The following is a 25308-nucleotide window of genomic DNA, read 5'->3' as shown; positions in this document are numbered from 1 at the left end:
AAGAAAGCTTTTGTTCAGACAGCCATTCTGCAGGAACTAGGCAGTCCTATTCTAGAATGGCTTTCTTTGAAACAAATATCCCCTAACAAAGAGAGTATTTTAGCTCAAAATGCATCGAGTTTCATCATTAAACTCTATTTTTTCACCTGTCATTTATTTCCTTTGGACTGTGATCAATTTGATATCATCCTCTTCTTGTGCATGGATTCTTTAAAACCTTCAAGATACAATAGATGAAGAAATTTTGGGCTTGTGTCTCCCCTTCATCCTTTACTTTGACAAGCCAAACCCATTGGATGACCAATGGATATGACTGCACCCTTTGCTAAATTAGTCATGTTCCCTGTGTTCTCCATGGTTGCTGGCATTCTTTAAATCCCTCTAAGTATCGATAACATTTCTAATCCCTCCTCATCTCCCCCACCTGCTTTTCTCTCAACTGCTGAGACTTCCTACTGCATGGATCCAGGGAATTTCATGTTACAAGTTGCTGCATGTAGGCCAGCATATAATTGACTAATTAGCTATTTATATCAAGTTCATTACTTCAGATGGCTGGGGAAGGGGAAAGGAGATGGAAAGATAAGATTAGGATTCAGTGACAATCCCTTGAGATACCAGTTAATCCCCTTTTTATGCCCACTGTCAAGTAATTAGCCACATCAAGTTGTGCTTTACACTTTGTCTCATTTTCCTGTTCTGTTCCTGCACCTGGGAATAAAGGACTTCATGAGCTCAGAAAAATGCATGGAATTGGGTACAATGAAGGATTCGGGCATTCACAGGTGCAGGTGTATTTATACAGGTATGGATATTAATTCCCATGAAAACATCCTGAGGTTTTTGATGGACAATTTGTGCCCAGCAACCTCCTTTCTTTAAGATCTGTGAAATCCAAGCTGCAAGGGAAGAAATGAGATGTCTCAAACTGCTCACATAACAGGAGTGGCAAGAGAATAGCACTTATATACACAATCAGTTATAACAATTTAACTCCAGGGACTCTGGTTTGCATGAATAGTATAAAAGTGATTTATATTTCACCACTCTCTCATGGGGTTAAAAGTCTCCTGATTTCGACCTTTGCAAGCATATGCATGACTAATGATAAAATGCCACCAGTATTCCCCCCATCACTACTGATATTTGGTCAAAGACAGAAGCTGTATGGGAATCTAAGATGATTTCATGCGGATTCAATCCATAATTTGTCTGTAATAACTATATGACCAACTACCATATATGAGTGAGGAGGGAACTGTGGGTGTGAACCCTAATTGAAGGAGAGGCCCTTGGCAAGAGGAGGTAGGAAAATAATGAGAGTCTCTAGCGAATCTAGTTTCATTTGGGACAGATCTATGGGACAATTTACCATCAAGCACACACTTTCATTCCATTTCATTAATTTCATTTCTATACTGCCCAATAGCCAAAGCTTTCTGGGGCCTGGGCAATTTACCAAAATTAAAAACCTTAAAAGTACAATATTGTACATAATATATTAAAAACCATTTATACACAAATGTATAAAAAGACAACACACACACAATTTTAACAAACAACAATAAGAAACAATATTTGGGAATAAGTGCCATTGAACACACTGAGTCTCACTTTTGAGTAGAGATGGAAAAGAAAATAATTCAGTTTACATTTTAATGTAAATTTACCTAATTTTACACTTTTGAACCAATACATGAACAAAAAATTCAGTTATCCTCCAAAATTTACACTTCTCTGAATTTTGCAATGGAGTTCTCCTATTAAACAATTCATGCAAAAATGTGTATATTAGGAAGACAAGCATTCAAAACTGCATATATGAGTGAAAATAACATTAAAATGCATTGTGTTAGGAAAATGGCTTGCAAAAAGGTGTATGCTGGGCAAAATTGCATACAGAAGTGCATGTTTTAGAAGAAATGTACAAAAAATTGTATGAATTTTTAAGCAAACTTTAAAAAAAATCTCAGAGTATGGGACAAACTAAACCTAAGACTTGGAAAATGAGAAACCTCAGTCCCCTGACTATCAGGATGTAACATCAGGAACCAGTTGGTTTGCTCCTGGAGCATCAATTATTCGCCAGCAGACTGTCTACACATCTTGCCTGGGGAATATTGTACATACCATTACTCATTCACTCACTCCTAACTTTCTGATCCATGCTAATAAAAAGAACAACAGTTAAAAGTCCTGTGGAGAATCCTGCTAGTTTCTCAGACCTCCTCCTTCTCTTCTTGGACATGCGTAACCATGGCATGGCATGCGCCCCTGCCCCCCCCGGCCAACATTTGTCAAATGAAAATAGTTACACTTTTTGCATGATGTGAAAGATCAGCTTCTCACAGTAAGGTAGAGAGCAGGCAGCATGAATAAGCCAACTGCATGGGCTCTGAGAGTTGACACGCCCTGCTAAATAAGTGTAGCAAAACAATGTCATGATGTATATTCAACTCTCACCTAGACAACACACTTGGACACCATAAATCATTTTTTTTTCATTCTTTCATGAAAATCCTACTTCCATAATGTTCAGAATGTCATAATATACTCCGTGCACTTCATAGTATCTCCTTATGAAGTGCATGTGCTATGCACCTTTACAGTTTGATTTTTTCTAAAAAAGGAACTGCTGACATCCTTTTTATTTCTAAACAGAATTAGATTAAATTTGTAGGGATAGCTGCCCCTTTTATGGGGATCAAGCATGTCAAGTTTCAGATAGATAGTTCTGGGAAATTTGCATAAGAGCAGCCTTCCTAGTTTGGGGGGTTCCCAAAAGAGATGCCCTTATCGCATAACATTTTTTTGTGGGCATTGGTTGTGAAAATGGCATACAGCATAGAGGTGGCCCTAGATAAGAAACCTGCAACATTTCAGAATGATAGGTGCAGTGTTTTGTGTGGAAGAGAAGTATTCAGTTTTTTTGCAGAGGGAATGGGAGAAGTGATTTGCTTCCCGTTATCCCCCTGCCCCATGGATTTTTGGACAATTTGTATGAAAATGGCATATGATATGTCATAGAGGTGCCCCTTGACAAGGAATCTGCAAAATTTCAGAAGGATAGGTGCAGGGGCTAGAGATTTATGATGAATGAAAAATGAAAAGAAGTTCATGACTTCTTCTTTTTTGCTTTCTGCTCAACTGACACCAAACTTACCGAAAGTACAATAGGAGAGGGGTGGATGATAGACATGGAGCATACAGTGGTAGAGATAGGAGGACTGGAACACCCAGCATTTTGCAAGCAAGCACCTCTGAGGTACCACAGACTCCACCAAAACTCTTAACATTCTTGCTCCTGGGAGACAGAACTAGCAAAGACCACTGAATGGTGGGTTACTACTGTGTTATATTACTTCAGCGTCCCTCTCCCAAAGCACTGGGGTTGGGGAGCCCTGGTAAAACCACTCATTGTGATTAGAAGGTAGAGCTGTCAGTCAGAAAACTCCTCTCCCCATCCTGGTGTTTTCCTTGTATCAGTTTTTGCAGACACACTGTCCTTTTAAATCTCAGAATTGCTGATGAATCTTCAGGAGTGTTCAGATTTGTATTTGGTCTGCTTTGGAGGAGCCCTGCTTTGATCTGGGCATTCCCAACTCTGTCTGAAACAGCCCAATATGGTTCTGGATTTGATATTCTGATTAATCCAAAGCACACCCCTATTTAAAAGCATGAAAACATGGAACAGTCTGTCTTAAACATTCAGAAAGTAGACAGCTCACATTAGAGTCTCAGTCAATTTGGTAAAGTGGTACTACAGCCTTTCTTCATCCTAGCAGGCTGGGAAAGACTGCTGCTATAAGCAGTGTGTGAAGGGGAGAACCTAGTCACACTTCTGAGAATACTAGGAACAGTTTCTTGAAATGTTCATCTGCTTTTGGGTTGCATATATTTATAAGATAATATTCCCATGGCTAAGTCTTAAATGGAAGTGGAGATCATAATTGACTGGTGATTATCTCCCCAACTACCAAAGAACTATGCTCTCACTATTAACTCAACAGCTGGATTTGTCTGGAGATCCCCAAGACAAAGAGTAAAATGTGAGGGGGAGACATGAGTCCTGAAGCATGCACCAGGGAGCTTTGGATAGGCTGGGGCTGCCCACATGTCCCCCAAGTAATAAGAAATATGTGCCTCCTCTTCTTAGTTGTTATGGTTTACAGTGAGAATCACTGTTGGGACCTGGCTGCACATAGAATGTGAAGACACACACCAGGGAATTATTAGTGTCATAGCATAACAGGAAATGTGTGATGTGCTCACAACCTATGGCATGTTGGCCTCCACCACGTTCACACAAATTTCAAGCAAATTATGTGAGCTGTGTTTGAAGAAAACACACAACTTGGCCATGATGGTTTTCTTCATGATATTAATGTCCAGTGAAATTTCTAGTTAATTATACTTTTCCAATATGGTCCTGCGCAATTTGCCTGTCTGAGACTTGCAACAGTACTAGTCTAGAGGCCTAGTTCTGCTACAGCCTCCACCAGCATGCTAAGAGCTCCAAAGACTTTGAAAATGACTCCATTACATCTTTATCCCCTGGGCCCCATTCAGTAGAAAGAATCTGAGTGAGGCATCTAGACTGGTACTGTTGCTTCCAGTGCTGATGCAGAGTTTCTACCCTGACAGCAACCAAGCTTGAGAACCTTAATTTTAAAAGCTGCACATGGTCAGAAAGGTAACTTTTGGAAAGCTAGGTAAGAATGCCCTTAAAAAGGAAAGCTCCTCCTTCTTGCTCCTCTCCACTCGGCCAGGCCATAGTAAATCCATCCATCTGCCAACAGTAGCGACTATGGAACTATGTATTCAGTGGCTATAGCACAAAGACTCGAACACATGACACACCACCTCAGTAACAGTGCATAGTTGACCACAAGGAAGACTCAGATGTCTGATATCATTCCACTGGGAATTCAGGAGGCGATTTTGTTTAACACTCTTATGGTGTGGTACTGCGCACATGGTGGTGCCGTTCATATGAGACACAAAAAGACCTGACTCCTGATCAGCTGGAGCTCATTATAAGGAGCCAGTGGACCAATCCAAATATCACAGGTAGACCAAGGTCACAGCCAGATGGCAAGGTCGCATCATTAATGCTGCCTGCTGTACCTCCGAAAACTCTGCAATTTGTTTAGGTACTGTATGTCATTTTCTTCATTTCCTTTCTCGCTGAAGCCTATTGTTATGCCACAAGCAACACGTCGAATGCATTGCTTTCGCCAAAGGGAAAATGTGGCCCCAGTGTGTTAAATGTATGTACTCAGTTAATAAAAGTTGCAATATGCTTTGGGGCACATGTGGACAAAAGGCATTATACAAATGCAATGTCTGTCCATATCTTATCCTTTCGATTCTTATAGCTGGATGCTGCTGCTATCACTGGCAGTCTTAATCAGAATTGCTGAGATCAGAGCACTATTTGGAAAGGGTCATGGCTCAGTGGTAGAGCATAAGCTTTGCACGCTGATGGTCCCAGGATTGAACCCCTGGCAGTGGAGGCTGGTGGCTCCAATGTCAGTGGGGCAGTAAATCCGCTCTGGGTTTCAGTCAGAAGCACCTTGGATAGCTCCTTTAGTGTTCTGACTGGTTCTGACAGAAACCCAGAGTGGATTCACAGCCCTGATGACATCAGAGCCACCAGCCTCCACTGACCCCTAGCATATCCAGGTTGGGCTGGGAAAGTTCGCTGTCCAATACCCCAGGGAGCTCCCCGTGTTCCTCTTTGCAGTGGAAACATTTGGCCATGAGGAGGGTGCTTAGCTCTTCCTATGTCTGCTGGTTTCTCCCTGCATTTTTCCCCAGCCCAGGTTTCAGATCCATGCAAAGAAAACACAGCTCTGGAACTTGGGCTGGGCAAAAATCAGCTGGCAGGAGAGAGTTGCCACCAGGATTCCCAGATAAGTTATGATATATGAACTCCTCCCAGATCCCCATAGCCTAATGTGTATGTATGTGCTGATTTGTTTAGGAGGAAAGAGGGATCATAAATGTATGCTTTTGCAGTTCAGGTCCAGTAAAAACTGTGCCTCTCTCCCACTCTCATATGATTGACTGTGCTTAGGGTCAATGTGGCAGGCAAGACACCTTCAAGGGCCCCTCTCCCTCAGTGACTATACCTTCCCACCAGCTGCTACCGCTCTGCATCCTTTTTCTCATCATTGCTACCACTGGCTTGCTTGACAGACAGAGAGCCGGTGAGTAAGTAGGCGGTGGCATCTATTGCTTCCTTCTCACCATCACTTTTGTCTGGGCCAGAATGAGAGGCTGATGAACAAACAGGTTACAATGGTGAGGAGGGGGTGCTTGTCAGTGGGCCTCTGTTGGACTGCGGGCCCTTGGCAGGTGCCTAACAAGGCCTACCCTTGACGCTGGCCCTGGGTTATTTTTATGGGCTCCATGCTCTCCTGGATGCCTCAGTGCAGATTCACATGTTATCCTTGTGTTGAGTTCCAGAGGGGCAGCTGCGTTAGTTGCAGCAAAAGTAACGAAGCACATTACAGACTAACATATTTATTCTGGCATAAGCTTTTGTGGACACTGTCTCCTTCATCAGATACACAGAGCGTTAACCTCAAACTGATAGATTTATATCTATCAATCTAAGTCTCTATCAATCTGCCAATTTGAGGTTAACTCTTCATGCATCTGATGAAATGGACCGTGCCTGTGAAAGCTTATGCCAGAATATATTTGTTACCCTTTAAGGTGCCACAAGACTCATTGTTCATTATAATGAAGTAATTCTTACATTTTTCTCAAATGTATTATCCACTCTAGTCTGAAGAATGTGAGAAATTGTGCAAGATTCAGAAGGTGAACAAGTTAGTTGGGGAACCAACAGGTGCCTTTTCAATCACGGCTTCTCAAATGTCTTGCAAAACTGATTCTTTGCTGTCATCCTCTCCCGCTGCTTCTGTTCCGTTCATATTTTTTCCCTGTCAGCCTTTCTCCCCATTTGCTTTTTTATTCTTAACGTCCTTGCTGTGTGCCTATTTCTCTTGCTGTTCTGCTCTGACTCTCCCTCCATAGAAGCTGTTGTTTGGAAGTCTCCATCCTCCCCTCCTCCCCATTTGTCCTTTTCCATAACCAGAACAGAAGCCACACTGGCTCACAGTGAGGAGCAGCAAATATGAAAGGGACAGTGACCTTTTCTAAGGCAGTCTTTGAAAAACAAACAAACAAACAATACAAAACCACCCAGCCATTCCATGTGAAAAGAGGAGGACCCGGGTTGCCCAAAGAGAAGGGAGGAGAACATTGACAACGCCATATCTGGCAAATGAAGCAGCCTTCCAAGGTATCAAATATGAAAAGATTCACTCTTCACAGTAAAGAAAAGCACAAAGAATTAAATATGCATGAACACCAGGTGTTGGTTCTGGGGGGGAAAAGTTGCATCCTACTCACCACCCTTCTGGGCAGACTTATAGTGGTATGGCTGTGTCTGTCAAGGGCACCTAGTTGAGTTTCTACCTGGCAGATTTCCCCTGGAAAATGCAGGTTGGGAAATATATTTTTAAATGAAACACTTGGTTGCAGCTGAACACTGAAAGGCAGTGTGGGTATGGGGAGAGGCCTGCTGGCCCGATGAATCGGAGAGTCTGCCTGTGAATGTCAGCAGCAGCAAAGCTATGCCAGACCAAGACAAGAGTCAGTGCAAATGTCTCGGTCAAACATGGCACTTCTGACTGCAGCCATGCACTGGACATCACACCTCATGAGCAGAGGGCAGAAGGGATCAAAAGAAGCAACTCTTCAATAATACCACCAAACCCAAATGAGACAATGTATTTTTTTTTTTTTTAGTTGCAGGGTGTGGGGAAGAGCATCTGAACTCCATTTTGGAGCTGGGCAAGGTGAATCTCCTGCCTTGTTCTGAAGGTGCCTCAGGGCCCTTTCTGACAAGTTTCTGTCAACTTCAGAGAGTCCATGTCTCCCTCCAGACAGTTCCTGTCAACCCTTATTAGCTTAGCTGCCATAGCTGAAACCATCCTGAGTGAAGCAACCAGCATGTGCCAACCCCTGGGAAAGTGGAAGCAGTGCAAGCGATTTAGAAAGCGGAGAGCAGAGGGTGTGAGCAGCCTTTGGCATGCAGAGGCATGCCTTCCAATGATGTTCCTCCTGCTCTTAAACTCTTTTAATATGCTCCTTCTTCTCACCTTTTCTGAAAGCTGGTCATCTTCCCATGTCCGACACTTTTCATTGCACAGACTTGTCCCAAAGCCAAATGAATGGGTTATTGTGCTTTTGGGGAGTATTCTTTTCTGAAGCAACATGAATCATCATAGAATCCAAGTGCTTTCATGTAAAATATTAAGGAATGTGACAGTATAATTAAAAACATACCCAAGGGCTAGTTCATGCCGCTACTTTCTCCCTCTCCACATTGGCATGAATCCCAACTTGTAACTGGGGGCACAGAGGTGAAGACATTGAATTAGGAGCCAGGGAGTATATGGACACAGCTTTAGAGATTCCTGTGACTGTAGCCACTGGAAAAGATGTTGCAGTGAGCATGAAATCCATCACTTCCTGCTGAATCCGTGTCCAGCTTGGATCACACTTTGGTCTTCCCATGTGTGTGATTCTGAGCACACACAGCTGAGGAGGGCCCAAGTGAGCTGCTTGTCTATTGAGAAAACGTGAATCAAAATCTTCAACATTCATTGTTCCAACCAAGCTGGTGAGAAGAGAATGCATTGCACCCAGCTTAATTATAACTGAACTCTGGGCTGCAACTGGGCTGCAACTCATGCCCCCTTGCTGGGACAAAAGCAAAAGGGTTGTATGAGAACTTTGTTTCCATGTGCAAATCACTCAAAAATGCCCCATTTGCAACCCTGAATGTGAATGGGAGCACATATTCTCTAAAAATATTTGAAAATTCCTGAACTTGCAATCATGTTCAGAAAATGTGCACTTTAAAAAATGCACAAGTTTAAAATTGCGCAATTTTAAAAATGCACAACTTTCAAAATGCACAACTTTCAAAAAGCACAACTTTAAAGTGTGCATTTTTAAAAGTGATCATCTTTAAAAATGCACACTTAAAGTGCACACTTTAAACTGTGCATTTTTAAAGTTGGGCATTTTCACACTTTAGTCAATGGGGGAGAAAGCTCACACCTTTGAAAAATGTGCACTTTTCCTGTTCGAACAAACTAAAAAAACAGGGCAGAAATGAGAATGGGAGAGAGCCAAGCCAAGCTTTGCAGTGAAGTTCTGAGAATTTCAGCAAGCTTGACCATCCCTGGTTCTCTCATCCCTATATCTTTCCATCATCATTTGCAACTCCGATCTTTAAGAGAACAAAATCTCCTCCTTATTTGTTCCTACAGCTAGCACATTTTCAAGCATAGTGTCTCACACTGACTGAATTTCTCCCAAGCGATCCCCTTCCTCTTCCCATTATGTGCCTTGCCAGTGCATAATTGAGCTGGGTAGCCTTAAGTAGCCTTAGGTTGCCAAGATCAGGCCAAAATACAGAGGCAATATTATTTATTTATTTATTTATTAAATTTATTAATCGCCCATCTGACTGGTCACCCAGCCACTCTGGGCGATGTACAACTCACCATAAAACAATTTAAAATAATAAAATTTTATCATAATTTTTTTTTTTAAATACCCTAACCCACCCCAAATGCCTGCCTGAACAACCATGTTTTTAATGCACGACGGAAGCTCATTAAAGAGGGGGCATGATGGAGTTCCCTAGGGAGGGAGTTCCACAGAGTGGGGGCCACCACAGAGAAGGCTCTCTCCCTCGTCCCCACCAGTCTAGCTGTCCTGGCTGATGGGACAGAGAGAAGGCCATCTGAGGCTGATCTTGTTAAGCGGCCTGTCTGATGTTGCTGGAGGCGCTCCTTGAGATAGGCTGGGCCGGAACCATATAGGGTTTTAAAGGTCAAAACCAACACCTTGAATTTGGCCCGGAAAACAACTGGTAACCAGTGCAACTCCTTCAGCATTGGAGTGATGTGATCTCGCCGGCGGCTGCCTTTAATCAGGCGAGCCGCTGCGTTCTGTACCAGCTGCAGCTTCCGAACCGTCTTCAAGGGTAACCCCATGTAGAGCGCATTACAGTAGTCTAAACGAGAGGAGACCAGGGCATGTACTACCGATGGGAGCAGATGGTCGGGAAGGAAGGGGCGCAGCCGCCGTATCAGATGGAGTTGATACAGCGCTGTCCGGCTCACAGCTGACACCTGAGCCTCCATGGACAGCTGGGAGTCCAAAATGACCCCCAGGCTGCGGACCTGGTCTTTCAAGGGTAGCCGTACCCCATTCAACACCAGGTCAACATCCCCCAATATTATGCAGTCAGAGAAGATTATCGGCACCTTTTTCACTGTTTTCTGCCAGAAATACTCTCCATCACTTTTACGGAATGCCCAGGCAGGCGTCAGTCTCTCTCTCACTTCATGCCTTTTTGCAGAACTCCCTTCTTCCAGGGTGTATCACTGTTCCAATGGTTCTTCCCCCCATCCCATTTGAAAGCTGAAAGTATTTTAAAAGACTTGAATATATAACAATTAGATATGAGAAGATGCTACACCATTGGATTCCTGATTCTCTGTTGCCTTCTCTTGCCATAAGTTTAAATTAAACTGAAGTTCTGATCTTGCAAAGAGTCACAAATGCCAGGAACTTGATTTCAATGGTATTATTCCCACATGTAATGTGCAGCAAGATCCAAAGCTTAGCAAAAGACTATTGATGTCTTTCCAGTGATTTCAGGGTAATTTGGATCAAGCAAAGTGTTTGAAAGTGTTCCTGGGCCCAATCACCTGTAATTGAAAAGTACTGTTTTTACTAGCTCACTGAAAACAATTGACAGAGCATTTTGTCCCAAGTGCTGTGGAGAGTAATGGGAGAGAAACCTTTCACCCTCTCTCATAAATTGTGGTCACCTAGTAAAGTTTTTCTTTCTTTCCCTAAACAGACAAAAAACAAATACTTCACACAATGCATTATTAACTTCTGAAATTCACTACCATGGGATATGGTGAGAAAGACTTAGACAAAGAAATGGAAGGTGGGTCTGTTATCATGTTCAGTGGTGCAATTAGACAATTTTAGACTCTGGACTCAAGGGTTTTACAGACCCTTGGTGAACATATAAAGATGGGGAGTGGGGCCTCTGAGTGCAATCCCCCTCTGCACATTTAGTATGCCTGGTCAGGACTGGCCCAAGAAATTCTGCTGCCTGAGAAAAAAAAAGAACAAGATGCTCCCACCCCCCATTGCACATACAGAAGCCAATTTGACTGGTAGCTGAGTCTTATCTCAACACTGGCAATGGGACAGTGTCATAAGAATATAAGAGCCATGCTGGATCAGAGCAAAGGTCCATCTTGTCCAGCATTCTGTTCACACAATGGCCAACCAGCTGCCTGTGGGAAGCCCACAAGTAGGACATGAGTGTAACAGCACCCTCCTGCTCATGAGTGTAACAGCACTCCTCACGCTAGCTTAGGGTATGCAGGGCAGAGTACATGGCACACAAAGCTCTGTCCTCCAACACCTCAGTGCACACCCCCACCCCCAGAATCTGTTGCCTGAGGTGGTCACCTCACTCTGCCTAATGGTAGGGTATACAGATCCCTGTATACGATCAAGGGAATGTATGAAAACAGATTCTATTAAGATTATTTATTGTAATATCCGCAGGATAAAGATGGGCTACACTGTATTGTTTATGTGCTGTCCATACCTTCACCAAGAACTCCACAAATTGAGATACTTGAGAACAACAACAAAACTACAAAATATTGGTTTCTAAGCCTCATAACGTAAAAAAAGTATTTATGTATAGAAAAAGATAATTGTGAAGAACCTGAAAAATGTCTTTGAAGTCCCTTTTTCTTTTCACATTTCTGCCTCGCCTCAAGATCTCAAGCTACACCATTTCTCAAATTCCTTGAAAAGGATTGCTTCCCTACTCCTTCCCCATCAGGGATTTTTGGGAAAGTCTGCTCTAGCAGGGGATACAGAGGCCACAGAGAAGTCAGTTTGTGGGGGAAATTCTGCTGCTTTGATCACCATTCAAAAAGATGTCTGGCTTGGTTGCCCAGCCTTCTCCAACCTAGAATTCTTCAGATGTGTTGAACTACAACTCCCATCATCCCCAGCCAGCATGACCATTTCCCACAAGGTTGGGGAAGGCTGCCATAATACACTCTCCAAAACAATGAAGCCATCAACATCCATTAATACATGAGAAGAATTTATCCACTTCCTTCTGTGCTGGAAGATGAAATCAAGGGATTTATTTGGCACAAAGCAACATACTACTATGCAGGAGTGGAATACAGCCGAAAGATTGGCAGGTGAAACGCTGGAGGTCACCTTTGCCCCTGACCAAACTGAGGTCTAGCTGTTTCACAGCAATTTCATTGTATTACTTTGGTTTAGTGAGTCGAGGACAGGGCTGTGCACCAGGAGAAGGTGATTCTATTTCTGACTCTGTGACTCACTGAATCTCGGTTACCCGCACCTAGAACGCAAGGCTAATAATAGGAAAAACATACCTTTCTGGAGCTTGTGGAAATTTGCAGGTGAAACTAACATGCCCTACTGATCTTGTGTATGTACTGCAATAATAATAGTAATCAACAATAATACAGCATGATAACATTTGCAGTATTGGCTAGACTCTGCAATATTTCAGGATTCTGCAAGCCTATTCTTACATATATTTTTTATAAAGTCAGCTCAGAGGTGGCTGTATATTTGGGGTGAAAAGGATGGTGACCCTCTGCCTCTCCCCCACCCACTTGTGACAGAGAAATCCCCCTGCCTCAACCAGGTACCTTTGCTCCAATGCACAGCATGCAGTTGCCAAGTCTCACACAAGACCTTCCCCTGCTCTTCTCCAATCATCTCAGTAGAACATTGAGTTTCTCCCCTGCTCTCCGCCCCACCAGCCCCAATGAGCACCAGCTGCCACTGAGTCAACCTAGTCCACTTGCATTTTCTATATACACATTTTCCACCTACAGCTATGATCATATATCGATATCAATATATATGTATTATGTATGTATCCACGCATGCATGCAATGGGGCTTACTTACAGATATTTGCTACAGGCAGGGACACGGTGCAGATAATTCTGCACTGAATAACTTTTGCTCCCCTGGCCAATGGTATAGTGGTACGTTTTGAACTGTAGGTGCTTCTCATGACAGTCCCTACAGCCTCGCCCCCAAGAAGAGTCCAAAAATCCAGGCGGCTGTGCTGATCCACATCAACTAACCAGTTCTAGAAGTGTTCATCTCTACCATGAGCAGGTCTTTTGTAAAGCTAAGGGGTCTTAATTGCCCATTCAAGATCAAGCCACCGCAGCTGCTGTGAGAATTGCTGCTAAACTCAGAGGGAGCAGGGAATTCTGAGACAGGGTGGCAGATGACATCAGCCAATGGAGGCTGGTGGCTCTGATGTCAGTGGGGCAGTGCACCTGCTCCGGGTTTCAGTCAGAACCAGTCAGAACTCCAAAGGAGCTATCTAAGGCCAGGAAGCACCTTGGATAGCTCCTTTGGAGTTCTGACTGAAATCCGGAGCGGATTCACTGCCCCACTGGCTTCGGAGCCAGCAGCCTCCACTGGCAACAGCATCCCTGCTAATCAAAAGTGCTGGTGCTGCAACCCTGTGAACCCTGGCTCCACTACACCACTGCTCCTGGCCCAGGGGCCTGTGGCTGCCAACATGTATTACTCACTGGGGGACCATCACACAAGTCCCGCTCCAGGTTTCAGTCAGAACTCTAAAGGAGCTATGAAAGGTGCTTCCTCACCTTGGATAGCTCCTTTAGAGTTCTGACTGGTTCTGGCTGAAACCCGGAGTGGATTCACCTTGAGATTTTGAAAACTGGAAACACCTGCGAATATCCTGGGCTGGGCATATATCTGTTATTAAAATGAATGTGCTACAAGATTTCCTATTTTTGAAGATTCGATTACGGATTAATACATTGCTTATTACTAAATGGCAAAAATTAATACTAACTTTCTTGTGAGTAGGGAAAAAACTAAGGTAACTGCCAGGGTACTGTATCAACTGTATCATTTAAGCAATATAGCATTCCCCTATATTAGGTGGTATTATATAGCATCCATGTGGACCATATTCAAATCATGGTTCTGCAGTGGAAAGGATTCAGATATGAATAGAGAAAACCCCTGCACTAGGATTATGTTTAAAATATGCCAAATGTTTAAAAGTAAAAACAGCTAAACTGACTAATACGGTCTGAGTTAAGGAAGGGAGATTAATAGAGGATCAGTTTATAGAAAAATTGAGTCTTTTTATTATTTATTGGAATTAAAAAGCTCAAGAATCATTAAAACCCTTTACTTTTCTGGGGATGATTTAATGTCAGCATTGGTATAAAAACTGATTGTGTTTAAATTCTTAAGACCACTTTTATTTTTTGATTGTCTTTGATGTTAAAATTTGATCATGGTGAGCAATATTTGGTGTTATTACACATTGGGTATTAAATCACTATGTATTATGTAAATAATAAAATTACTATAATAACAACAATAAATAATAAAAGAGCATTGGGGACAATATGGTATCCTGTAGCATCCCACAGCATAGCTGCTAGGATGCCAAGGCACAGTTACCCAAAGCCACTTTCTGGAACCATCTCCATAAGCAGGAGAGGAGACCCCCAACTCCCAACCTGTAGAGATGATCCAGAAGAATACCATGGTCAATGATATCAAACGTTGCTGAGAGATCAAGCAGGATCAACAGGGTTGCATGCCCTCTGTCTTTCTCCTGCAAAAAGTCATCCATCAGGGCAACCAAAGCCATCCAGAAACCAGGCCTGAACCCAGACTGAAATGGATCAAGGCAATCTGTTTCCACCAAGAATATCTGCAATGACACAGGCACCACCCTCTCAATCACCTTGCCCAAAAAAGGGAGTATTAGTGTGACTGGGTGGTAGTTGGTATAAGTCTCTGGATCCAGGGAGGGCATTTTCAGGAGTGGCTGCACCACTGCTTTCTTCAAGGCAGTGGGCACCACTCCATTGCACAAAGACACTTTCACCACTTCCTGGATCCACCCATCACCCCTACCCCTACCTAGCAAGCTTGAATAAATCAGGATGGTTTATGCATGCCAAGTTTCAGGTGTCTAGGTTTCACAGTCTTGGTGCTATGGCACGCGGCGCGCACACCCCCTTCTGTTGTTGTTGTTGTTATCATTGACCAACAGAAAATACATCTCACCAATCGTGACAAAGACTGTGACCAGGTGACCTGTGTCCCTGTGCAGTCTACTGTTTTAGGTGCTCTCTCTTGATGGGCAACTTCAAAACCCCTGCTCTTCCTCCCTCCTTAATATCTGTCTGTCTGTCTGTCTGTCTATCATCTGACCAATAGGACACACTACAGCTTGCTGTGTGTTAATCCTTCAGGGCTATACCTCCCCTCCCTCTTTAAGGTACTTAAAATATCCTATCTCAAACCAACATACAATGTCTTTAACATTTTGTCCAATTTACCTTCCATTTACTGATTGATTTTAAAACATATATACTACTGTTCATGAATATATTGCGCAGCTTTACAGCAATAATACCGTACAATAATATGTGATGCATTTAAGTAGGTTGGCCTTTTTTTTTGGCTGTGGTCATGGTTCCTTTTCTCCGACCGTTTTCCCTTACTCTTTCCACATTCTTTAATATTGTTCTTTTCTCTTTGCTAATATCTGTGATTCTTTCCAATTTTAGCATCATCTGTGAATGTCATTAACAAGCTTGACTCCTCCATGAAGATTATTAATGAAGACATTAAATAAGGGTTGTGGGAAGGGCCCAAATGTTCTATCACTTAATCTGTGCCATGTCTAGCTAGACACCTGCTCCCAGCTTAGACCATTTCCAATTCTTCATTATTTTTCAAACACAATCCTCATGCCATTTCCCAGTTGACGTGACAATGATCTTACGCAAATGAAAGAAATAGAATTATTTCTCCAGCTGCACCCAGAAGTGCTTCTTTGATCAGAAATACTGAAGATATAGTCTCCAAAAGCTCAGTATTTGTGTAAGGACCGAAACATGAAGTAAAAATTGATCTGGAGACAGACTTAGTGCTGCATGTGGCTAAGAGAAGAAAGTGGTGAAAATGTTCAGGACTATGTTTTATTTTTTAGCCTGCTTTTTATTCCTGCTCTAGCAGGTCATATTTCAGTTTACCATTAGTGAATCACCTGGTAGATTTTAGGCTATTTAGAAAGAACAAGGGTGGCCCTGCAACTAAACGTTGTAGTGTATCCCTGTGTGATGGGTAGAGCACTTCCATAAAGAATGTGAGTGCTTAATTTGGCTCCTCTACCTCTGGTATAGTTCTTTCCACCAAGAAAAGCAGAATATAATTATGGTGCCAAGGTTATTATAACTATTTATTTGTTCATTTATCACATTTATATGCTTTGTTCTGTGATGAAACTCAAAGTGGTGTACACAATCTTCCCAGAAGCACTTGTCTTCAGACAAGGTTGCTGCATTATATGCCTTCAGAGCAGGCCTGCTGATGGTATGCGCCATCCTCAGCCAGCTGTCAGGGCCACACAGCACCCTGGCAGGGGTCACCACAGCCTGCCCTGCCTCCCCCTTAATTCCCCCCCCCCAATACTCCAATGAGTGCCAATTGACTGGGTCTGGGGATGCTGCCATGTCTGTTTGTTTGGTTATTTGCAGGATGTATATACGTCATTCTATATCTGACAAGATTTCTGAGTGGCGAACAATAAAAAGAAAGGAGAAAAAAGAATCAAATTACAGAATTAAAATATTTAAAATCAAATTATGTTATCCAAAACCACGGCTGGTCAGGGAGGCTTGTTCAAATAAAAATGTTTCCAGTAGGTGCTGAAAATGAAAGAACATTGGTGTCTGCCTGACATTAATATGCAGGGAGTTCTGTAAAGAATGAATAGCCAATACAGGGAAGGCTGTATTTCAAGTGGATGCCAAATGGACTGCCGGTCCATCTGGAACCACCAGGAGCACCTCAACTGATGACCTTGGTGACCGGGCAGCCCGATAAGGGAGAATACCTTTCTCTCAAACATCCTGGTCCCAAGTTTAGGGCCTTATACATCAATGACCAACCTCAAACCTGGCCCTGTGGGAATTAGGCAGCCAGTACAGTTCCTTCATCAAAGAAGTTAAAAGGGGTAGGTCACAACAACAGTAAAGCTGCTGCATTCTGCAGTAAGTGCAGCTCCTGGACCAACCTTAACGGCAATCCCACACAGAGCATGTTGCAGTAATCTAGCCTTGAGGTTGCTAATGCCTGTACCACTGTGGCCAAGCTATCCCTGTCCAGGAGAGGCCATAGCTGGCATGCCAGATGAAGCTGGCAGAAGGCAGTCCAAGCTGCTGTAGCTACTTGGGCCTCCAGCAACCGAGATGGATCCAGGAGTATTCCCAGACTGTTTCCTTCAAAGTCCTTGCCATAGCACCACCCTCAGGCATAGTGGAAAACTTAAATTGTTGCTTCCCCAGACCCAGAGGAGGATGCCTTCAAATGTATGTATGTATGTATGTATGTATGTATTTATATACCACTCCACACCAAAAATTTCAGAGTGGTGAACAGCAAGATAAAAGAATAAAAACCCATAATTAAAACAATTAAAACATTTTAAAAGAACAGATTCTGAACATAATAAACTGCAGCAGGTGACTCAGGGAAAGCCTCTTGAAATAACCACGTCAACAGGAAGTGCTGAAAGCAACACAACGTTGGTGCCTGCCTGACCTCCAAAGACAGGGAATTCCACAGGAAGGGGGCTACTACGCTGAAGGCTCTTCTCCTGGTGGACTCCAACTGGGCCATAGGTCCATGTGCAGCCACCAGGAGCAAGCCCTCCAATGACCTCAGTGACTAGGCAGGTTGGTAAGGGAGACGGAGGGATGTACGAAAGTCATTTACCTTTTCGCGGATTGATTCGCGGTGGGGGGGCAGGCGCTTTGTTCCCCTTTTTTTCGCTGTAATGGCCTACGTAAATATTTACGTAGACTAAAACGGCGAAAAATAGGGAACGCAAATGGCAGCTGCCGTAGCCACCGCCATTTGCATATGCCTTTTTTTTTTTTTTTGCTTGGCTTGCCGTGATAGGCTACGTAAATATTTACGTAGCCTATCACGGCAAAGACCAGGATGCAAATGGCGGCCGTGGCAGCCGGTCGAAAGACCAGCCGCTGCCGCTGGCAGCAGTGGCAGAGCTGCTGCTGGAGCCACTGCTGTCCGGAACATCTGCCCCAGGTAAGCCTCGTCTTGGGGGGAATCCATGGGGGGGGCAGGCCGTTCTGCCACAGATTTCAGGGGGCCGAATGCCAGTGCATTCGGCCTCACTGAAATCCATGGCGGAATTCTCCGCCATCCCTAGGGAGACGGTGCTCTCTCAGGTATCCTGGTCCCAAGTGGTTTAGCGCTTTGTACACTAGTACTAAAATCTTAAACTTGGCCCTGTAGTGGATAGGCAGCCAGTGCAGTTCCCTCAGCAAAGGAGTTACATGCTGGAAAAGGGCAGCTCCCAACAACAGCTGAGTTGCTGAGTTCTGCACTAGCTCCAGCTTCCAGAGCAGCCTTAAGGGCAGCCCCACATAGAGTGCATTGCAGTAATCCAGTCGTGAGGTTACTAGCACCTGTACCACTGCGGCCAAGCTATCCCTGTCCAGGAGAGGCTGTAGCAGGCAAACCAGCCAATGCTGGTAAAAGGCACTCTGAGCCACAGTGGCCACTCGGGCCTCCAGCAACAATGATGGATCTAGGAGTACCCCCAGACTATGAACCTGGTTTTTCAAAGGGAGTGCAACCCCATCCAGAACAGGCAACGAGCCTATCTCCCGGACCCAGGAACCATTCACCCACAGGGCTTCCATCTTGCCATGAATCAGCTTCAGTTTCTTGGCCCTCATCCAGCCCATTACTGAGTTTAGACACTGATCCAGGACTTCACAGCCTCTCCTGATTCAGATTTCACAGTGAGATAGAGCTGCATGTCATCAGCATACTGATGGCATTTAGCTCCAAATCCCCTAATGACTGTTCCCAGCAGCTTCACATAGATGTTAAACAACACTGGGGACAAGATGGTGCCCTGCGGCACCCCATAACTCAATTGCCAAGGGGCCAAGGAATAGTCACCCGATGTTACTCTCTGAAATCGGGCCCATAGGCAGGACTGGAACCACTGTAACACAGTGCCTCCGATACCCATCTCATGGAGTTGATCCAGGAGGAGAGCAAAAACAAGACTGGAATGGGTCTAGATAATCAGTATCCTCCAACAGTGCCTGCAGTTGCTCCACCACAGCCCTCTCAAGTACCTTCCCTAGGAAAGGGGTATTTGCGACTGGGCGGCAGTTGTCTACTACCATTGGATCCAGAGTGGGCTTCTTCAGGGGTGGCCACACTACTGCTTCCTTAAGGATAGCAGGGACCACCTCTTCCCACAGGGAAGCATTTATCATTCCCTGAACCCATCCAGTCATACCTCCTCAGCTAGCTTTTATCAGCCAAGAGGGGCATGTGGTTGGTCGCATTACTGTAAGCACCTTATCCACATCATCAGGCCATAGGAACTGGAACTGATCTCACAAAATTGGGCAGATGGTGGCATCAGGAACCTCAACTGGAACTGTGATAACCACAGTGTGAAGTTCACTGTGGAGACAAGTGATTTTTTCCTCAAAGTGTGATGCAGAAAGGTCAGAACGGGTCCTCGATGGGGCCAGGGCCCCATTTGCTGGGGAGGGTGTTAACCCCTGGACCACCCGGAAGAGTTCTGCTGGACGGCTACTCAAGGATGCAATGGAGGCAGCAAAATAAGCCTTCTTTGCTACCCACACCGCTACGCAAAAGGCAGATTATGTGCTCTAGAGCATGCTCAGTCATCTTCGCTTTGAGTCTTACGCCATTTGCGCTCTAGGCTCTAGCCAATGTTCAGCCTGTTTCATTGATCGCCACTCCCCAGTATACCAAGGAGCAGAGCAGGCTCTACAACGCCGGAGAGGGCACTCAGGTGCAATAAAGTCAATGGCCCTCTGTAGCTCACTGTTCCACAGTGAGACTAGGGCCTTGGCTGGATCACCAGCTCTCTCCACTGGAAATTCCCCAAGAGCATTCAGAAATCCATTGGATTCCATCAGTCTCCTGGGGCGGACCATCTGAATGGGTCCCCAACCCTTGCAGGAGGGAAGTAACACTGTAAGTTCAAACCTCACCAGGAAATGGTCTGATCATGACAATGGGGTTACATGGACCCCCTCCTCCTAGGGGTGGACGAAAGTCACTTACCTGTCCTCGAAGCTTGTTCACGGTGGGGGGGAGGCGCTTCGCTGCTCCCCCCGCGAAGTTCAGGCCAGGGGGGGGGAGGCTTCCCGCCTCGCCCGGCTGAAATTCAGGCCGGGGGGGAGGCTTCCCGCCTCGCCCGGCCGAAATTCAGGCTGGGGAGGAGGTGCCTCGCCTCGCCCGGCCGCGAACTAAAAAGTTAAAAAAAAAACACGCCCCCGTGATAGGCGTTGCCCTTATTTTCGCTGTAGTCTACGTAATCTTTACGTAGACTACAGCGACCAAATAAGGAACGGGAATGGCGGCTCCCTATGGGGGCCGCCATTATCCGTACGCGCTTTTTTTTTTTTTTTTAAAGTCACCCGTGATAGGCTACGTGATGATTTACGTAGCCTATCACAGCTGACTTTGCAAATCTAGCCGTGATAGGCTACGTTAATCGTCACATAGCCTATCACGGGGGCGTTGTTTTTTTTTCTTTGATTGGAATGGCGGCGGCGGCAGCCGGTCGAAAGACCGGCTGCCGCTCCCGCCCCGGACGAACACCCGCCGAACCGCCAGCTGGACCCGCCGCCAGGAGGGACATTCGCCAAAGGTAAGTCCCGTCCCGGGGGGGGGGGTGCGGGGGGCGGAGGGGTGCAGAGAATTTCTCCCCAAAACTTGTTCGGGGGGCCGAACACGTTGGCGCTCAGCCCCCCGAAGTTTCGGGGAGAAATTCTCCGCCATCCCTACCTCCTCCAATCTTCAGACCATCCAACTCACAACTTGGAGCAAAAAACAAATCAAGGTTATGCCCTGCTTCGTGTGTTGGGCCGATGATAAGCTGATAGAGTACCATGGTTGTCATGGAGGCCATGAAGTCCTGAGCTGGAACTCCAGAGAAAGCCTCAGCATGGAAGTTGAAGTCACCCAGAACCACCATCCTGGGTTCCTTCAACACCACACTTGAGACTGCCTCTGCCAGCTCAGCCAGGGAGGCTGCTGGGCAGCAGGGCGGGCGGTACACCAGCAGCATCCCCAATCTGTCTCAATGGCCCAACGCCAGGTGCAGCCCCTCAAGGCCTGGTCCAAGGGGGAGTGGTTTCCTGGTGATAGAGATGGAGGTTCTATGAACCACAGTGACTCCCCCGCCCCCCGGCCCAGCTCACCCACCCAAGTCTCAGTAATACACACCAGGTTGGCCTTCTCATCCATGATTAAATCATGAATGAGTGTGGTCTTACTGCAGACTGACCTGGCATTAAATAGAAGCATCACAGGACAGGAGGACTCAGTGGATGAGCTACCAGGCACATGAGAGTTAGAGGAAGGGGGTAGAAGGGGAACAGTGTGTAGACATCTGTGGCCCATTCTACTTTGATGTCCCAAGCCACTCCTCCTGCCATACCTCTTTCTGCCCCAAGTCACTGGAATAGTGGTACCCCCTCCCTGAGTCCCTGTGTCAAAGTTCCCCAAGCACATCCTTACCACACCAGAACTACCCACACACTCTCAGCACCGATTCACCATTCAAACATACTCTCAACCATTCAACACATACACTCCACTCATCCAGCAGTCACTCCCAACCAAACAACACAATCACAGTTTGTAGCTTGTTGTGGTTATAACCAGCCACTGGTCACAACTAAGGCATCAGGCTTGCCAACCAACCAAGCAATATAAAGAACAAGAAGGTGCTTATTTCCTAGCCATTCAACCTACTTCCATTAGTTCATGCTCATTCCAGCTCTCACCTGGAGTGTGGCAAACAATTCTCCCCCCTGGCTCTCACCCAGGTAGGCAGTCCTCTGGCAGCCCTTCAAACAGAGGACTATCCTCTGTCAAAGAGAACACATAGCTGCCCTAAGAGAAGGGGAGGGATAAAGGGAGTGCTTAACACTTTCCTGCTAACCACCTGTCATCTGGAACTCCTCCCTCCTGCTCCCCTATAGCTGCTTTTACTACTGCTGTTCCTGGTAAACATGGGTCTTGAATTCTGCTGGGGTAAGAAGAGTGGGGACAAGTTTCAGGATGAAAGAGGGCAAGGCTGCTGGGCTAGGCACTCACTTTCTCCTGCCCTGGTGCAAAACTAGGGTGGCCTAGTTTGAAGGGCTGTACCATCCAAGTCCAATTTAAAGATAAAGACCCACAAGCAGAGAGAGCCAGCAGGAGCCTTGAAGTTGCCCCATCCACCCAGTCTGAGCAGGCACACACCAGTCACTTGGCTGCAGCCTTCCCTACTATGGTGAGATGTATGGTGTTACATTTAAGTTAGAGTAATTATTTCTAAACGTGCATCTATACATATACATTAGCATATGCAGATTTTATGCAAATCTGCATCTCTTTTTTGGTGATGCATTTCCTCTTTTTCTGGTGATGTGTATGTGGCCACCCTATGCAAATCACCAAGGGCTAGGGATGTGCAAAAGTCACTTACCTTTTCAACGGGGGTGATTCGTGGTGCGGGGGAGGCGCTCTGTACCTCCCCCCGAAATCCTAACCCAGCTGGCTCCGTTCTGCGGCAACTCCGCAGAGCCGCTGGCTGGGTGCATTCGCAGGCATGCAGAGCCTGTGGATGCAAATGGCGGCGGCTACGGCAGCCACCATTTGCGTTCCTGTTTTTTTGCCATGATAGGCTATGTAAATATTTACATAGCCTATCACGGCAAAAAAATAGGGGCTCAAATGGCATAGTGGCCGCCATTTGCGCCCCTGTCTTTCACCGTGATAGGCTACGTAAATATTTACGTAGCCTATCACGGCAAAAAAAAACAGGGGCGCAAATGGCGGCGGCTACGGCGGCCGCCATTTGCGTTCCCTTTTTTTTGCCTTGATAGGCTACATAAATATTTACATAGCCTATCACGGCCTCTGCAGGGATGCAAGTGGTGTCCCTGCGTTAGCCATGATAGGCTATGTAAGTATTTACGTAGCCTATCACGGCAAAAATGGGGAAGCGAATGGCGGCTGCAGACACGGCCGCCATTCACAAAGCAGCGCGAATGGCACCAGATAAGTGCTCTGTTTCGCGTGCCTTTCACGGGGTGGGGGGGTGGGGGGCTTTGTTCCACCACAGATTTCGGGGGGCCAAATGCACTGGCATTCGGCCTCACTGAGATCCGTGGTGGAATTCTCTGACATCCCTACCAAGGGCACTTTGCAAAGGAGAAGGGGCTGTCTTGGGCTTTACTACCTGTGGCTGCCATGTAACGTGTAGTACTGGTTGTCCCTGTGGGGACTAAAACTTGCCCCTTGTCCCTAGTGCCAGTGGAGGCTGGGATGTCTGTGGGATGGCGAATCTGCTCTACGTTTCAGTCAGAACTCTAAAGGAGCTACCCAGGTGCTAAACCTTCAGCACTTTGGATAGCTCCTTTAGAGTTCTGACTCTTTCTGACCAAAGCCCAGAGCGGATTCACTGCCCCACTGACATCGGAGCCACCAGCCTCCACTGCCTAGTGCCCCCCCCCCCCCTTAGAGATGAGGATTGTGTTTGGATTCTTCTCAACTGCATTCCAGATTGCAGCCCACTGGCTTTGTCCCATCCTTCTAAATATAAAATATTTTAGCCCTGTTGTTTTAAATCTGTTATTGTATTTTCAATCTCTGCATTGTCACCAGGTTTTATTTTGGTTTGCACTTTTATATTGTAGTTTTAAGCTTTTACATGTTATATGTTATTTTATGATGCATTTCATCGTTTTGATTGTTGTGAACCATCCAGAGGGCTTTGGCTATTGGGTGGTATAGAAATGAAATAAATCAAATCAATACATACTAAGCGCTAAGAGTCAGACGCTCTCTGCCTAGCCCCACCCATTTGTCTACATATCCCTGCCCCTGGTCCCATTTTCCTTCTGTGGTGCTAAAATGTGACCATGTGTGGAATCGGCCTATTCAGATAAACAGAGAAATGCTGAATTACACCAAGAACTATTTGTGGTGTTTCTATGGTATGGCTGCATGTTTCAGAATCAGAGAAGCAATTTCTACATACAGGTTCGTGAGACATTTTCAGCCATTCATTACTTCCCTTTTTGACAACACCTTAAGATTTATAGTGAGGGTTGCTTCCTCAGGGCTGCCTTGCACGTTATTTTAAACACAGAGGGGCACTCTTGGGAGTCCGTGCCTAAAGACATGAGAAAATGTAATGTTGGAAAGGTAATAAATGTGTCTGTTTGGGGGGAAAGTTTTATACATGCTGGGCAAGTTTCCAGATGCAGTTCATGGAGCTCAAGCATCCTCATTCTGAAATAGGCAGTCAGGGTTTGACAAATCCTGGATGTCTGATCCCCTGGGTGCCTCATAATTTGATATTGGTGGCATCTACAAATCTGAAAGATTATTTTCAGCTCTGCACAATGCACCATTTCAGACTGTGAGTTCTGATGATGATCTGAGCGGTAGCTTGGCTTGCAGGGCTCTGTTAGGGATCAAGATCTTGAGCAGGGTTAGGTTGGTTCTCAGGAATCAAGGCAGAAAGAGATCAGCACTATGGAAAGCTCCAAGTGCTACTGGGTCTGAAAGCCATACAGGATTGTCTGCACCTTGCTCCAACAAAGACCAGAGCACAACTGAGGCTTAAATAAGAAGTTACTGGCCTCTAGGCTGGGTAGCTCCACTTCTACCTCTACTGAGGCTCTGCCCCTTAAAAGGGCCTAGCCTGTTTTAGAAGCCTCAGGCTGCAGTGATGTGGGAGTGGTTGTGGCATGCTTGTGTCTTCATGGCCCAAATTCTCAGAATTTGAGGATGGTATAAAGCCTCCTCTGGACACAGGGAAGGTCCCCCTGGGGTTCCTTTGGAGAACTGGGTCCTGGGGAGATAGAAACCTTGTGATGCTTTTCAATGGCTGAGTCTTCTCCTACTGACTCTGGAGGCTCTTGTGAGGATGAGAGGCTGGAGTCCTCTGAGGATGATTCTTCAGGGTGCTAGTCCATGACACACAAGGGTAGGCACTTAAATGTTGATGCTGGTT

At 45.4% G+C, this 25308-nt stretch overlaps 1 protein-coding gene across 2 annotated transcripts in view; it reads right to left on the bottom strand.

The window, feature by feature from the left end:
• CACNA1I (calcium voltage-gated channel subunit alpha1 I) overlaps positions 1-25308 on the bottom strand; it is a 384553-nt gene that overhangs the window by 133857 nt on the left and 225388 nt on the right. The window lies entirely within an intron of this gene.

The sequence above is a fragment of the Heloderma suspectum genome, chromosome 7, assembly GCF_057233095.1.
Source record: "Heloderma suspectum isolate Gila_16-S chromosome 7, 16-S_ref, whole genome shotgun sequence".
NCBI classification, from domain to species: domain Eukaryota; kingdom Metazoa; phylum Chordata; class Lepidosauria; order Squamata; family Helodermatidae; genus Heloderma; species Heloderma suspectum.
Note: the sequence above shows the minus strand (reverse complement) of the source record. Positions and strands in the feature narration are given on the sequence as shown.